Here is a 16,124-nt window from a genome sequence, read left to right as displayed (position 1 = left end):
TCTCTGTGTGACTTGTAATTGTGGTTTTCTGTTAACGTACACAGTGACGTATATATTATGCAAATCTAGTTTTTCAGGTGAAGCTCCCTGTAAAGCAGACTTGAATAATTTCAACGGAAAAATTGTTCCGGGGCCGGGTATCGATCTCGGGACCTCTGGTTGAACGTACCAGCGCTTTACCACCTGAGCTACCCGGGAACTCCACCCGACACCGTCTCAACTTTTCCCTTTATATCCACACAACTCGGGTGGACAGTAAAAAGAAATGGGTTTGTCATTTGAATGGAAATTGGCCGTGTATCTTTTAGTGATACTTTTGTTAAAGGAAAACAGAATATTTTATTGATTAGAACATCCATATTGTTCACTGATTTTAAATTAATGAACTCTTCTTTTCCTATTTGAGAATTGTGCCGTTTGTGAGACGGAACTGTCGAAACCCACTGTGGTACTAGAAGCGCATACACAAGTCTCGGGGCGGGCAGGAAATGCAAGTACAGTACTGTATTCGTTGATGGATAACCAATAAGAATTTGTATTCATTTCACCTGCCACACCCACTACCCTAATTGGACAGAACTTTCAATTCTCTTCTGTCGAACTTAGGAGAGTTCAATGTACTTCAAAGAAAGAATCGAAGCAGGTTTCTCTATGAATTTCAAATAATAATATTAACATGTATTGTAATACTCAATTCTCAAAGTGAACGGGAAGACAGGCAAGCAATAAATTCTCGTAAGCATGCGTAAAAGCTTAGGATTCTCAAGATAAAAATCACTATGACAGATATGGCCTCCAATGGATGATAAAGCAATGGTACATGAACATTAAACAATCTCCTTTCTTGGTCATAAATCATGATTCTGTAGTATTAATAGTAGTAGTACACTGCTCCGTCGACATAGAAGAAAGCCAATGTTTACTTACTTAGATATAACAGGCGGAGCAAGTCTCCTGCAATTGGCAATTATTATGTAGAGCATGAAAGTCAAGGAATATTATGGACAGTAAAAACCGATCATGCGCGAGTGAATATTTAAGATTTGTTAATTCATTATACAAGTGAATCTAATATAACGTTAATACAAAATAATTTTATTCCCTAGAACATATCTATAAAATACAATAATAAATAAATTAATTAATTAAATAAAAAATAAAAATTAATAAAATAAATAATACATCACTAAGTAAATAAATAAATAAATAAAACCAAAGCAGAACTGAGTTAATGAGTATAGTACGTTCCATAAATATGTTCGCGTTTTCCAGTAACGAAAGAGCTTTCAATATCGAATCATATTTTCCCACAGGTACTATCGTTCGTTTGCCTACGTTGCATCTCGGTTTCCCCCACCCGCTTCTGCTCGCCCCTCTGTAAAGGCTAGTGGTTGGCCTGTTTTAGCTCTTTTCTGAAAACATTAATTTCTGTTAGGAATTTGTCGTCTACATAATATTATACAACTGTTTAAAATAACTTAAATAAAAGAGCCTCGTTAAGTAATTAACTTTCACGTGCTTTTCCCCCCTTTCTACTACCCTGCGACAAAACCACTTGGACGGACAGTAGATAGTATGTCTGAGTAATTTTATCTGTGCGAGTAGGGCAGAAGTGAAGACTGAATTTACAGTACTCAAGGCACTCTTTTATACACTAGGTATGGAATTATTTCAACATGTTACTAGTACGAAGGACGAAACTGGTAATTGGAATTAGGTAAAATAGTCTATAGTGCGATAATATAAACAAAAGAGCTGAGGGCTGTATCGAAATGAACGGCTACCATTTAAAAAATGTGTAAATACCCATATTATAGAGATGGGTAAAAAATAACACAACAGTTATTTTGGAACTGTTCCGGTCTCGGAACTGTTGCAAGAATGAACAGTAGGTCGGAACCTCCTGTTCCGAAATAACAGTGTTCCGACTCCGAGCTGCTCACTTGCCAACTGTTGCGGGCTCGTAGTACCGCGTGGCACAAGGTATGTTCCGACTCCCTCGGAACTGTTGCAAAAATGAACAGTAGGTCGGAACCTCTTGTTCCGAAATAACAGTGTTCCGACTCCGAGCTGCTCACTTGCCCAGCTGTTGCGGGCTCGCAGTACCGCGTTGCACAAGGTATGTTCCGACTCCGAGATAACAGTCGGAACGTCGGAGCTTGTTCCGATGAACCAACGACAGCTGCAGTTACACTGTACTTGAAACTCTCACGTGGTTGGAGGGGGGCGCATGGACATTGAAATCCTTGCGGTGGCGCGAACTTTAATATCAACATTTGTAAGACTGGCCAATCATCTGTAATGTTATAGTAAGTATTCAATAATCTGTAATATTGATTCCCGCTTTATGGTTTATTTCACCATTACTTGACGAATTCTGTTTTATAAACATTCTACAAAGTCATAAAGTACGCATACTATTATTAATTCATTGATCAGCTGATTCTATACAAAGGTTAAAGTCGTAAATGGTAATGAGTGGTTTAGTTACAATGTCTGTATGTCGTTTGTTGAGGTTAAGTCTGACAAGCACAAGTTTTTGTGCTATCTTCTCTGTTATCAAAGAACGACAAAAATGTTGTAGCATTATTTGTTGGAAACTACCCATATAAGTACTGATTTGGAGAGCGAGGTTTAATGCGAAGTTTAAATTACACTTTGGTAAAGATGCGATTCCAACATTTTACTAACCCACTGCGGGGTTTCCAGGTTTCAGTACTGCCAATATATATCTTTTTTATTTATGAAATTGTAATATTTATTATTATTATTATTATTATTATTATTATTATTATTATTATTATTATTATTATAACTGTGCATTAAGAAAAGTAAAAATAAAAATTAATGATTTGTTTTTTTTATTATGTAATAGAGAGAACAGAAATTACATACCATATGTTTTAAATGTTATGTTATTTTTTTTTTAGTTGGCTACCATGTCTTTATAACTTTATGTACGAAAACAAAGTGTTGTATTCTGTCCTTGTAGTCAACAGCTGTGTAATTACTAACATTAAGCTTTTGAGTTCTGTCCGCATGCACAGCAATTTTCCAAAATCGATTCGAATGTGCATTGCAGTGCCATCTATAGATAAGAATGTGTACTATGTCATGCCTATGAGTGCTCCAGTGTGAGCTGCATGGTGTTATTTGTCTATGGTGAAGAGGGAGGGTACTGTACCGTTCGTTTGAACGACTCAACGACTCCGACCCATCACCACTGGTGACTGTTATTTCGGAACTGTTATTTGGAACATAGTATTTTTTCGAAACCGGAACCGTCTGAACTGTTCCGGGAAAAGAACAACTTCGCCCATCACTACCATATTATGACTATTTTTCAATTTAACTTCATTCTCTATATTGTAGGCAAATGAGCTGTAGACAGTATAATACACTGCATGATTAATACATCAGCATGGATAGCTCAGTTCGTGAGTAAAAACACTTATTTTTAATATTGTACTGTATTCTGATTAAACAAAAACCTAATCAAAATTATCAAACTCAAAATCGCGATATTTCCTAGTTTACGTAAATGGATGAACTACTTTTCTTCCCTCCTATATCTAATAAAGTGATTTGTTTGTATTTTACGCCAGTATCATTGAACTTCAGTCGTGGAAGAGGGTAGCAAACGGTGTTTCCGGTTCTCAACCATTAATCCAAAGGTATAGCCAGGTCAATATTAGAAATGTTAGTTTAGTACATTATGCAACGAGCCTATAATGGTAGTAATTAAGACGCGAGTATGTTTATGAAACGAGCGCAAGCAAGTTTCATACGACTTTTTATGCTCGACCATATTTCTAACTTGAAATTATTCAAAAGTATTCATTTTATTCTTATCTGACTGAGGAGCGGAAGTGACTTGTGCAATAGCTCGTAAATTGTGAGATGTGCGCAGACGCGAAAGTATTGATTTTTTCGAGAAACGAATGTCATTGACCTTGATATAATCTAGAGAGTAAAATAAACATTAACCTTGATATAACCTTGAAATTGGTTTAGACATTGAAAAACGAGATGACAAATTGAATTTATTTTAATATTATTTACAATTAACGCTAATTATTGTAGTAAAAGAACATAACCTTCTGCGACAGTATTGGACTTCCAGCCTCCGTGACGTTTCGCTAGTTGTCTTTCGATTGCATATCCGAGAATAATCGATACTTGCGCTTTCATATTGCTACAATGGTGCTTTCTGATTGGTGGAAGACCTGAACTTTAATGAATAGGTGTATTTTAATTAGGTCCATTAAAGGGCTGCTACCAGGAGTATAATTACTACATTTCGGCATGGTCGAGCATAAAAAATAAAATGATGTCCCGGTAGTAATAGCTCAGTGGATTTTCTTGGCTTTATGGGGGCTGGCTTCGGGATGTATCTCTACACTTAGGCCCATAATGCGTGCAATATACGCTACGATTGTCGAATTATGATAGGAAGACTAGATGGCATTCGTGAATTCGACACTGACAGGTGGACTACCCTGCCCCATCCCCAGATAGAGACAAGTTCCACATCATGGACGAGTAGCCTTATAAGACCCAGGAGCCCGGAGTCACCAAGCCCTTCCTGAACAGCCGGCGCTGATAGGTGGATCATTGTACCTCAGTTCCTGATAGAGCCAGGCACCGTTCGCACAAGAGTAGGCCTACCTGATAATCCACAGGAGTCCGGAGCCCCAAGCCTTTTCTGCATCAGCATCGAAAATCCGTACTAGCCCCAAGACTTCACCCCAGCATGTTTTTACTATTGCAGTTCATAGATGAAATAAAGGAGAGATGAGGGAGTGTTGGTGAAATGATAAATGGAAACGGGAGTAGGTATCCCGAGAAGAACACTCTGCAACATACGTATGCTTTGTCCACAAGTTCCATCACGACCGTCTTGTGCATGGAAGACCAGAGCGTTACTACATGAGCCACAGAGGCGGCAGTCTAGTTTTCGTAATGATACTGATATTGGTAGTACAGGTAGATGGTAGTGGTAGTGGTAGTAGTAGTAGTAGTAGTAGTTCAGGGCAGATCGAAAGCGACTGTCGAGGAAGTAGTTTGTATATTTCCCCTCGATGGAGCGTATGAGGTTTTGAGTTACGTAGTATGGACATATAACATAGACTGAGGGGACGTGAAGTTTGGGGTATTAGTATACAACTGACTTCCATTTGGTGCAGGTCAGTTCATTTTGTGGCAATGCAGTACACATCAGAACAGAGAATCTACATTTGTGGCACGTATATTATGAAGAAAACGTAAAAAAGTGTCATGCTATATTTCTATGGACATATCCTGGCATTCAGCAATCATCTGATTAAGCAATCCATAATTTAGTGAAGAAAGCGAGAGAAACCGACTAATTTTTAATTTAAAAAAGGTAGGCGTATAAATCGCGTTCTAACTGAAGAAAAACTCGAAGACGCAAACCATGGGCTTAGAGTCCCACCCTCCTCAACACTTACTATGTTCGGGGTTTTAATAGCTTTGTCGACCCTGTTCTGCTTTTGTTCAGCATTACTGCAGATTGTGCTCTGTGACATTCCTTTCCTGCTCATGTGGTACTCATTATTTGACTTCCACCCCCTTCAAAATTATCTAAATTCCCTCAAAGGAACGATGAAAAACGGAGTGTTATAAGTGGCCAACAGTCGTGAAGTTCACTTAGTTGCTCACAGTCCTAAATTAATTTCTATGGCCGCGCGATCGCGTTTCTTTTAATAATTTCTCCTCCCATTTCCCATTCTTTTATTCATTCATACTGTCCTTTCATATTTTTCTACATTTTCCAGGTTTTAAAATTTGTTCGTTCCCACGTCATCACAGAATATTCGCTTATCTCTTAAGTAGGAAAGATTGGCTACATACGCAAGAGCAGCACTCTCCTGTAAGATAACGGGAACCTTTCGTAATCCGCTCCATACAGTATCCTTGGGTAATCAAATTTAAATTTTCTCTGTTAGATGAACAAGAAAAGGTGATCAAATGTGGCATTTTTTTTCCGCTGATTTCTAATCCGTTTACAGTTTTTTTGGGCATAGATGTTTTGAAATACATACATATTTTTTGTTGTAATAAAATAACTTTGCTTTAGTAAAACTAAAATATGTTACATATCCTATATATTGATCTATAATGTACTTCCTGAGGATTTTTTGCTGTATTAGCTTGAGGAACATCTCTCTTTAGAGTCCAGGAGTAGTCGGCTAACATTCTTGAGCTCCGTTTATCTCGGCGCCAGCGTTTTTGGCGTGTGTCCTAGATATATAGTGCCCAGTTTGTGAGCATGTTGCTAGTGCAGCTGAGAATGGTACCATTTCCTATACACATCACATCAACCATTTGCCAAACACAGTTGTCAGACTGACTGCGGCAAATATAAAACACTCGCACTTAACGTTCCCATTACTTTTTTCACATGTCAAAAACGGTGACGCGGACTTGTAACGGTTTTCCATGGTATATATTTCCTGGTGAAAGCGCTCTGTATGTTCGTCACTTACAATGCCGAGGTTGAAGGAGGAAAAGTCCAAATGTTAATTCAAGAAATATATTTTTATGAACATGTTACACACGAGTTTTCTGTAGTTATCAAGAAGCTCGCCAACAAGATCCTAGTAGTTATCTGCCTTACGATTCCCCAGGAAGTTGTTTACAACTTTTTGGAAGGATCCCCATACTGCCGCCTCAAGCTTTATTTCAACTATCTTCAAATGCAGGATCATTAAATAGTTACCGTATTTGTGGACCAACAAATACACCCTCTTTGATCTTCACCTCACTTATTCTAGGAGACTTGTTTTTGAGAAACTGAAAACTTTAACCAGTATAATATAATAAAGTTTAAATAGAACCGTCTGTGCTTATCTAATTATATAATATTTACTAGTTTTTTACATGAACGTTTTAGGCACTTGTGTGTGCCATCTTCAGATGTATGCGGGATACTGCATGTTAACCCTGCCAAATGGATACGTGTAATATCGCCATGCTCATTATGTATGCGCAAATATATAATAAATGATATAATAAATACCCATTATCAATTAATAGTAACCTAAAATACGAATAGAACACTTATGCATAGTTAATTAAAATCAGTTGATTAAAACAATTATTTTTAAAAACACTGTTCACTTGCTGCTAGAAATGTCTATCATTGTCTGACATACATTGTGGTTAAGTTGATGCTTGCTGTTGTAATCATTTCAAATGGAATAAACCAGATTTTAAGTATCAACACATTGTTTAGTTGCACTATTAAAATGTAGAAAGTAAGCCATGAAATTCATTTTTCACTAATTGTCCGGTGTTAACCACATACATACATAATAATGCACTTCGAGCTGTAGAATGTGGCGTGCGAAACACTTGTATAATATATATTACAGTGATTAGTTATTATATGCCTACTGTAGTTTACTTTACTTGCCAAAGTTTTGATATTACAATTCCTTAGGAATGCTGGATTGTCACCGTCCGGTTTTCAGCCTAGCCTTGCATACTGCGAACATAAAAGTTGTGTTATTAGAATTTGTTGTATACGGGTGGACAGATATGAATGATAAGTAGATAAATTACGTGCAAACAACTGGTTATGATGTATATTCAGGGATGGCTTGGCTCAGACTGAGAGTCGATCGGTGCTCACAATGATCCTTAACCTAATGAATGTCTAGCGGAACCGGAACTGGAGTGAGGGGAGGGGGAACCTGTGCGGGGGCTGATTTTGTTTTGTTTTGTGGAATTAATTTAAATAAATTGAATAATGGAATATTTGTATTGACTATTTGTTCATTTAAAAGAGAATTTCCTTCATTGTAGCTCCTTGCTATGTAGTATTGTTCGGCAGTGTCGATTAAAGAGCTGCTTGTGACCTTTATAACTTTTAATGCATCATTTATATTGGTTAGCTCATGTCTTTCTGCTATGAGGTGTTGGGCAAATTTCGATTTATTTCTATTATATTTAAAATCTGTTGTGTGCTCTCTGTATCTAATTCTGAAATTTCGGCGGGTTTGACCAATGTATAATTTAGGGCAATTTTTACAGTGTAATTGGTACATTCCACTATTTGAAAAAGGTTCAGTATTATTAGTTCTGTTTGGAATTATGTTGTGAAGTTTATTGTCAGTTCTTGAGGCTATGTTAATATTCTGTTTTTTGAAGAAGTTGTTTAATTGATTTGAAATTTTCCCAAAGTATGTCATGGTCTGCCAATATTTATTAGGTTTTGATTTTTCCGGTTGGAGTGTGGTATGGTTTTTCTCAGTTAATTTGGCTTTTCTTTTGTTGAGTAATTCTTTAATTAGGTGTTTTTCGTAGCCATTTTCTATTGCTAGATTTTGTATATATTTATATTCTTTGTTATAGTTGTCCCTGTTTAATGGTGTTGTGAGTAATCGGTCTATTAAATATCTAAATTTACTAATCTTATGTGTTGTAGGGTGGGTCGAATTTCTGTCAATGGAATGTGTGGTGGCCGTTTGTTTTCTGTGTATATCAAAAATTATTTTAGGGGGTTTTACCATGATATTTTAATCCAGAAAGTTTATGCTATTGTTTATGCTTGTTTCTAAGGTGAATTTCAGGTTTTGGTGTAATTTGTTAAATTCTTCTTGTATAAATGTGTTTTGATTGTCACTATCTTCATAAATGATCAGATTGTCATCAACGTATCTCGTATACATGGCAAAATGAAATTTATTGCTTAAAGTTTTAATATGTTCATTTTTGAGATGTTCTAGGAATATGTTTGCCATGAAACCTGATAAAGGGTCACCCATTGCAAGGCCTATTGGTTGGGTGTAAAACGTATTATGAAATTTAAAGTAGTTTTGTTTTAGTGAAATTTGTAATAGGTTGATTATTTGTTAGATATAATTGCTATTTAATTGAAGTTCATTCAGCTTTAAGGCTATAATGTCTATGATTTCATTAGTAGGAATATTTGTATATAAGTCAGTTATATCAAGTGATAAAAGTTTTGTTTTATTTGTAGTCTTTAATTATATTCGTATTTTAGGTTACTATTAATTGATAATGGGTATTTATTATATATTTGTGCATACATAATGAGCATGGCGACATTACACGTATCCATTTGGCAGGGTTAACATGCAGTATCCCGCATATATCTGAAGATGGCACACACAAGTGCCGAAAACGTTCATGTAAAAAACTAGTAAATATTATATAATTAGATAAGCACAGACGGTTCTATTTAAACTTTATTATATTGTAACTTGCTTATCGGAAAATTTAAAACAAAATGAAGTTGTTTTACCAGTATGATATATCGCTTTTACGAAATTTTTCATTAAGCCTAGTTTCATAATATGTAGTGGTGGAAGATAACTTCCTCCGAAGTCACAAGTGCCCTGATTTATTACATTCCTTTTCCCAACAGTAAGAGTACAATCAGACATGCCAAAAAACTTATTTATGTCACAAACTTAAGACATCTGGATTGCAACTGAAATGTGACTATTATTGTTTATTCTAATAGCAATACAACTATTTTATGATTGTTGTCAACAATAACAACAAACGTTTATAAAGAAAATAATATTAATATGGAGTAGTAATATATTTTTAAAATATAGTGGTACATAGATAATTGGCTGCGAGGACAAAAAATGTAAACGCGCTACAAAAAAAAATTGAGCCCGATAGAAAACTTCTGACTTCATATTCAGAATCAGCACATCAAAGAACATAAGAATCAGTGAAAATTATTCATTCAACAAAATCATTGTTGACCAGTGATATTATTACGCCTACATAATGATCTCGTGTTCCCTACCTTTTCTGTTGACTTGAAAGTGTCTACAGTTGCGACATCTCGTGTCACTTACTCCAACTCCCCTGCTTGCAACTCCTGGAAAAGGATACATCGTTATTAAATCAGTGACTTTCTTTCTCTGGCCTGCCTTTACAATTTATTAATTGTTACATGTTTAAAACAAATACATATAGAATAGTTGTCGACTTTCTTGTTTCAAACCCATTGAACGCTGAAAAGAACAAGTAATAAAACACCTAGACATCGATGAAGTTGAAATTTAAAATCTTTCAAGAATAAAATAAAAATTAGTAGAAAATCTAGAGAATAAGTGAGATATTTGTTTGAAAAACTTCAATGTCTAACACATTACATATCAGAGGAGTCAATAGGCCAAAGATGCTTATTCAATCCTTCAAACTACTGAAATGTACCCTACAATAATTGATCTAATATTCAAGGTATCGATGAAATTTCTGTTCGAAATCCTTCAGGTACAATTAGTAGGCCATAATCGAGGTGTTTATTTAAAAAAAAAACTTCAGTCTCTAACAAATACAATAAATTATTACAATATACAAGGAACCACTGATGCATTCTTCCAAATACTTTAGATTCTGAAAGGCATATTCAATTAAATATTTAAGTAATTGATGAGGTCTTTGTTTTAAATCCTTTAATCTCGAGAATAAGGGTTATTGAAATAAATTCAAGTGTAACAAAAAAGTACATAGTTCAAGTTGAACGGACTAATTTTTAAACATAACTACAGCTACAAATTAAAAATCTTGATGAATTTGGGATACTGTCACAATAAGAGTGTACAAAAATCGTTCCTTAGCGATATGTAGAACATAATAGGCATTACATTTCTTACAGCGAATGCACTCTGGGATGCATTCATTGTACAGCAAGGTACACGTCTGAAATAAAATTCTAAGAATACTAGTAACTAGAAACCGCAATTTACACAGAACTTAAAAATGTGCTACGCCTTAGCTCTTCATCACACCGGCGCGGTGAAAAGTAGCGCTGATACATTACATATATACACACGTATTCAGTTATTACTCGACCGAGGCCAGTGGAATCCTGCATCCCGGAGCGCCACTTGTACTTCTCCTGCGTTCCTGTATTTGAGGAAATATGAAAAAAAAAAAGTATAAACATTGGCTCAGACATGTCAGTTGAAAAACAAAATAATTTAGGGATGAGTTTGCGGCCTCCTTTGTTACAGAAGAATATGGCTTAGAAACTGCACAGATAATCGCAATATTTAATGTTTATGATATAAATATGTACTTAAAAATATTTATGTGGTATATAAAGTACACTTTAATTTCAACACCCTTGATTCCTAATATTTATGTAGGATCACTTGGATTACAGAGGGAATAAATAAACTGTAATGGCCATATGCTAGCAATTTCACAGTTCCACACGACTCAGCTCCACTTTCAGGTGTTTCTCTCTGCCTTTACCAGTTTTATTTCTCAGGTAATGATCTGGTCCTTAAGGTTATGTCCTTTTAAGTACTTCTTCCGCAATTTAATATAGCCTACCTACTATGGTACTAAACAATTCAAGTTCACATAGGTTTTATACTTCTTGGGAGAGGCATTCCAATTATTTAATTAGAATATAATAGATTCCACAAGCTGAAACACCCTTTCCGTTGACCACTCCATTCTTGACTAGAGATACAAGTGCAGGCAAATGAGAAGTACACATTTAAGCTACGAAAGTTTGTGTTATCGCATAACTTTGTCACAGAATACGAGAAATATTATATGAGATGGAAATTGTTACGGAACTTGGCGTAACAATTTATTGTACCTTTTCATTACACGTAACGAAACAAAAAGTTACGTAACATATACCTGTCCGGACGATGACACTGAAAGTTAACAACCATGTCTTTTGTCTTTTCTTGGCCGCGAATGACAGTGGGCGAAATTCTCGATTTTGTTGCTCGCACCAAACCAAAATTCCACAATGGCTCACAATGGCTTTGAGCTCACAAAGTTACACATGACTTGCCAATGATTAACTCTGAGTTTTGATCGTCTGTAATATTTGTCCAGACTTTACTTTCGGAATACCGCTCATATTTACAATTAAATTCAGAGGAATTAAAATTTCTTCGATCTGTAACAGCTTATGTGTTTCTTGGCTATCAGATAAAAGTACAAAATGTAATAAACTGAAAACTAAACTATCACAAAAACTAATCAGAAACAAAAAAAAATAAATAAAGACTAATTAAACTGAACTATACGCCTTGTTTCATCAGTTGACAGAGGACTGTTTTACGGTGACAGTGGACCAGGCTTCGAATCCCGGCGATGATGGAGTCTATTAGTGGACAAGGCAAAAATTCCTGAGGATATTTCTCCGAGTTCTCCCGTTTTATTAATTCACTATATCACTTTTACTATTGCAATATTTATTTTCATCATTGAAATAGCAGTACACGAAATTTTAGGGCGTGATTTGATAGTATTGTAACTGTGTTCAGATTTCGTCAGTCTAAAGAGACCGAAGTATTTAAAGATCGCGACAGTTCGGGCTTCAAAAATAATTCCAACCATAGGAACGGTAAAGTACAACAAATCTGTAAGAGGCCGCGTTGCTAGATTTCGGGGCCTTTCTTCGAACCAAAAGTAATGAATGAACTATAAACTGAACCATAAAGCGAACTAGATACTGAACTAAAATAAAAAAAAAATAAAAGTTCCAATATAAATTAAAAATAAAATTAAAAGTAATCTATGAACTAAACAATAAAATAAATGAAACTAAATCCAACTACACAGTACTAGAGCAACATAGCGAATAAAAGAGACTAAAATTTTTCTTAAACTAAACTATGCGTTAAAATATAAATAAGTAAAACTGTAAACTAAAATCTATACCAGGCCTGGGCATAAGGGAAGGGAGATATAGATGATCGAGTTCACTCCTTCCACAATATTTTGGACGTACTGTTGTGTTTAGATAGCTTGGCCGGTTTTATTGCCGAGCATTTGCGTAGGGGTGATTTAAAGTGTCAGTTTCGCAGCAGTTTCAGTGAGGCTGGGTGCGAAATGATTGTAATTGCATACATGCTAACGTAAGTTATATAGCTAAAGATAATTTTCTTAGTCCAACATTAGAATGAGTGTAAGTGTGCATGGGATATATATATTACGTCATGTGTCATATGTCCTTCAGTAGACATCCTGTTCACGAACACAAGTAACGCGCAATACAGGATCACTCTAAAACAGATTCCTTTCTCCTAAACAAGTACATTATGCTTCAGTTCAGCAATGTTTATGATATTATGCACTACTAGTTGAAATAAAGCTGCCTAAAACAAGTGCAACAGTACAGGAGTGAATAGAAGAATTCGGAAGACAGTATGTCGGTGTAAGTGGCGATATAATTGTGTGTAATTTATGTAAAGCTGACATAATCTGTTCTAAAAGATGGTATTTACAGCATCATTGTAATTTTATATATGTATATATTCTTAATCATTCGAAATTGATAGAAAAAAGTGAGTCTGACGATCTACCTCCAACTAGTAATTCACTGACAGCGGACGAATTTAGCGGAGATCTGTATGAAATGATGGTGCAGGCCAACATTCAACAAAGTTGAGGACAAGCACTTTAAAAATGTTGTTGGAAAGAACACTTGTACACAAGGGCAGTACCAGTGTTATAGTAGTATAATATAAGGTTAAGCATTTCATTCAGGGCAGTACCTGTGTTACAGTTGTACCGATTTTTTAAGATAAAATTTTACAACAAAGATTATCGTAATATAGTCAAACACTGCATTAAAAGCGATACCAGTATTACAGCTATACCGGTGTTTTAAGTTTAAATTTTACAACAAAGATTATCGTGATATGGGCCTAACCATTGCATTAAGAGCGGTACTTATGAAACAGTAACATTTTAAGTTACAACTTTACATAAAAATTGTTGTAATATAGGCTTTAACATTTCATTAAGAGTAGTACCTGTGATACAGTAACATTTTAAGTTACAACTTTACATAAAAATTGTTGTAATATAGGCTTTAACATTTCATTAAGAGTAGTACCTGTGATACAGTAACATTTTAATTTAAAAGTTTATTTTGTAATAAAACAACACAGCCCTACTCTTGAAATCATTCTTTTATGTGCGTATTGTGGTTGCTATTCTTGATGCTGAAGTAGTCTGTTTACATTGCACAGCACTGCGCGCCACTACTCTTCGTCGTCATTTAGTTTATTTCAGAATCTCCGAACTCACTTAACTTGAAAGAATAGTGGCTAAGATTACTATCTATATTTACATCTATGTTGCTAAACATTGGTCACGGACCTGCATTCCATGAATGATCATAGTTCTCCCGCTCACCGCTGTCCAAATACTCGTACTTAACACAATGTAGTTTTTTTTTCTTTTCACTCTTCCATTCACAGTGAAATAAACTACAGTGTCTTCATTGGCTCAATAATACGGTCAGCGCGTCTGGCTGCGAAACCAGGTGGCCCGGGTTCGAATCCCGGTCGGGACAAGTTACCTGGTTGAGGTTTTTTCCGGGGTTTTCCCTCAACCCAATACGAGCAAATGCTGGGTAACTTTCGGTGCTGGACCCCGGACTCATTTCACCGGCATAAAAAAAAAAAAGCCGGCCCGGATGGCTCAAGCGGTAGGGGCACGGCATGTCCCTATCGCTTGGTCCGAAGGGTTGTGGGTTCGAGTCCCGCCTTGGGCATGGGTGTTGTGATTGTATTAGTAATAAGTAAAAAAAAAAAAAAAAAAAAAAAACGAAGGAAACAAAGGTAAACAAACAGAAAACAAAAATAGATAACTTTGGGAAACGGCCTCTGGCCGGTTGAAATTAAAAAAAAAAATACCTGTAAAAAAAAAAAAAAAAATAACGGTACTAATGTTCTTGCAATAATTAGTATACTACGCGCTTGCACAAGGAAAATAAGTGAACTTCATAGGAGCTGCACAACGACTAAACCATACACCCCCTTTTGTTTCTTGTCAATATAAAATATACTTGTCTGGTTTACTGCGCAGAATGTTATGACTGGCCAAGCTATCTAAACACAACAGTGGCTGCTTATGTTTACATCAACATGACTAACATGAACTTGGCTGTTCTTCCGCTTAGGGATGTACAAATCTAAACAAATCTAATGCGGCATGCCATTACAGTAACCGAGCGAGGTGGTTTATGCGTTCAGCATATTAAGCATGGGACTCGCATTCGGGAGGTCCGCGGTTCGAATCCCCGAACGGACTAACCTGACTGTGGGTTTTCTGTGGTTTTCCACAGTTATTTATGCAAATGCCGGGTTGGAAATTTCATTGCCACGGTTCGTTTCTCTTCTTCTTCCCTGTAGAAGAAGATTTCGTACCATATCATTCATCTTCATCATCTCATGCCACAGACATATTCAGGTCATGACGCATGTCTTCGTCCGCTTGCAGCAGGGGCGTCCTCTTCGAAACCGTCTGAGTTTCAAGCTTTTCGGAATATCTGTTAAGATTAATTCCTTAAGAGCACTTCCGAGGGCGCTTCGACACCTGAGAAAGGCTGTCGGAATGTATCCTGTGCTGCTTAGTCACCTTGACGGTATGAACTTAAGGCAGGGGAGTGTAGGGGATCCATTGGGTGAGCTGGTGAGGGGTCTCATGCGGCCGTTGGGCTCGTACACCTCATTCTCATTCATCCCATAATTCGGTGTGCACAATAGGCTACTGTTGAGCTGACGTGCTGAAAGATCGTCCCTAACCTTCCCCTAGCCACTTACTACTACTACTGCTGCTGCTGCTACTGCTACTACTACTGCTGCTACTGCCACTACAGTAAATATGTCAAATCAAGTCAAGTACTTAAGGGGTTAGGAACAGCTTAACAGCAGTAAACTTTTGGAAATATTCAACTTTGTTTCTCCATTACTGCATCTTGTACAATAATGAAAATTAGTATGTGTAAAACACTGTCCTTCTCGTATATGAAAAAAATATTTTTACAATTAAAAAAATTATTTACATTTTCTTTTTAATTCAGTTCACTGTGCAGTGATGAAGCGTTTCCCACATAACTCAAAAACTATCCAACATTCTGGGATGAAATTTTTTGTGTGTATTTATGCATGTCATATCTACAACATGATGCAAGATCACTTCTCTACCTTTGATAGATTGTCTGATAAAAAAATAAATTCATTTAGAAAATGGTCCAATATCAGTATTTTCTTCTAACACAAAAAAAAATATTTACTGAGGAATGTAGTTGAAAGAGTATGATATTGTAAACATGAGTTTCAGCAATA

General features: G+C 36.0%; 1 protein-coding gene across 1 annotated transcript in view; it reads right to left on the bottom strand.

Annotated features, from left to right (window-relative positions):
• The window catches only part of LOC138711999 (probable G-protein coupled receptor No18), a 1,860,709-nt gene that overhangs the window by 535,151 nt on the left and 1,309,434 nt on the right, over window positions 1–16,124 (bottom strand). Inside the window, exon 5 of the mRNA XM_069843351.1 lies at window positions 9,812–9,886. The gene's annotated coding sequence lies outside the window, so the exon portion shown is untranslated. The remainder of the gene's footprint in view (window positions 1–9,811; window positions 9,887–16,124) is intronic.

Source organism: Periplaneta americana, chromosome 13, assembly GCF_040183065.1.
Source record: "Periplaneta americana isolate PAMFEO1 chromosome 13, P.americana_PAMFEO1_priV1, whole genome shotgun sequence".
Classification (NCBI taxonomy): domain Eukaryota; kingdom Metazoa; phylum Arthropoda; class Insecta; order Blattodea; family Blattidae; genus Periplaneta; species Periplaneta americana.
This window is presented reverse-complemented; position numbering and strand designations above follow the sequence as displayed.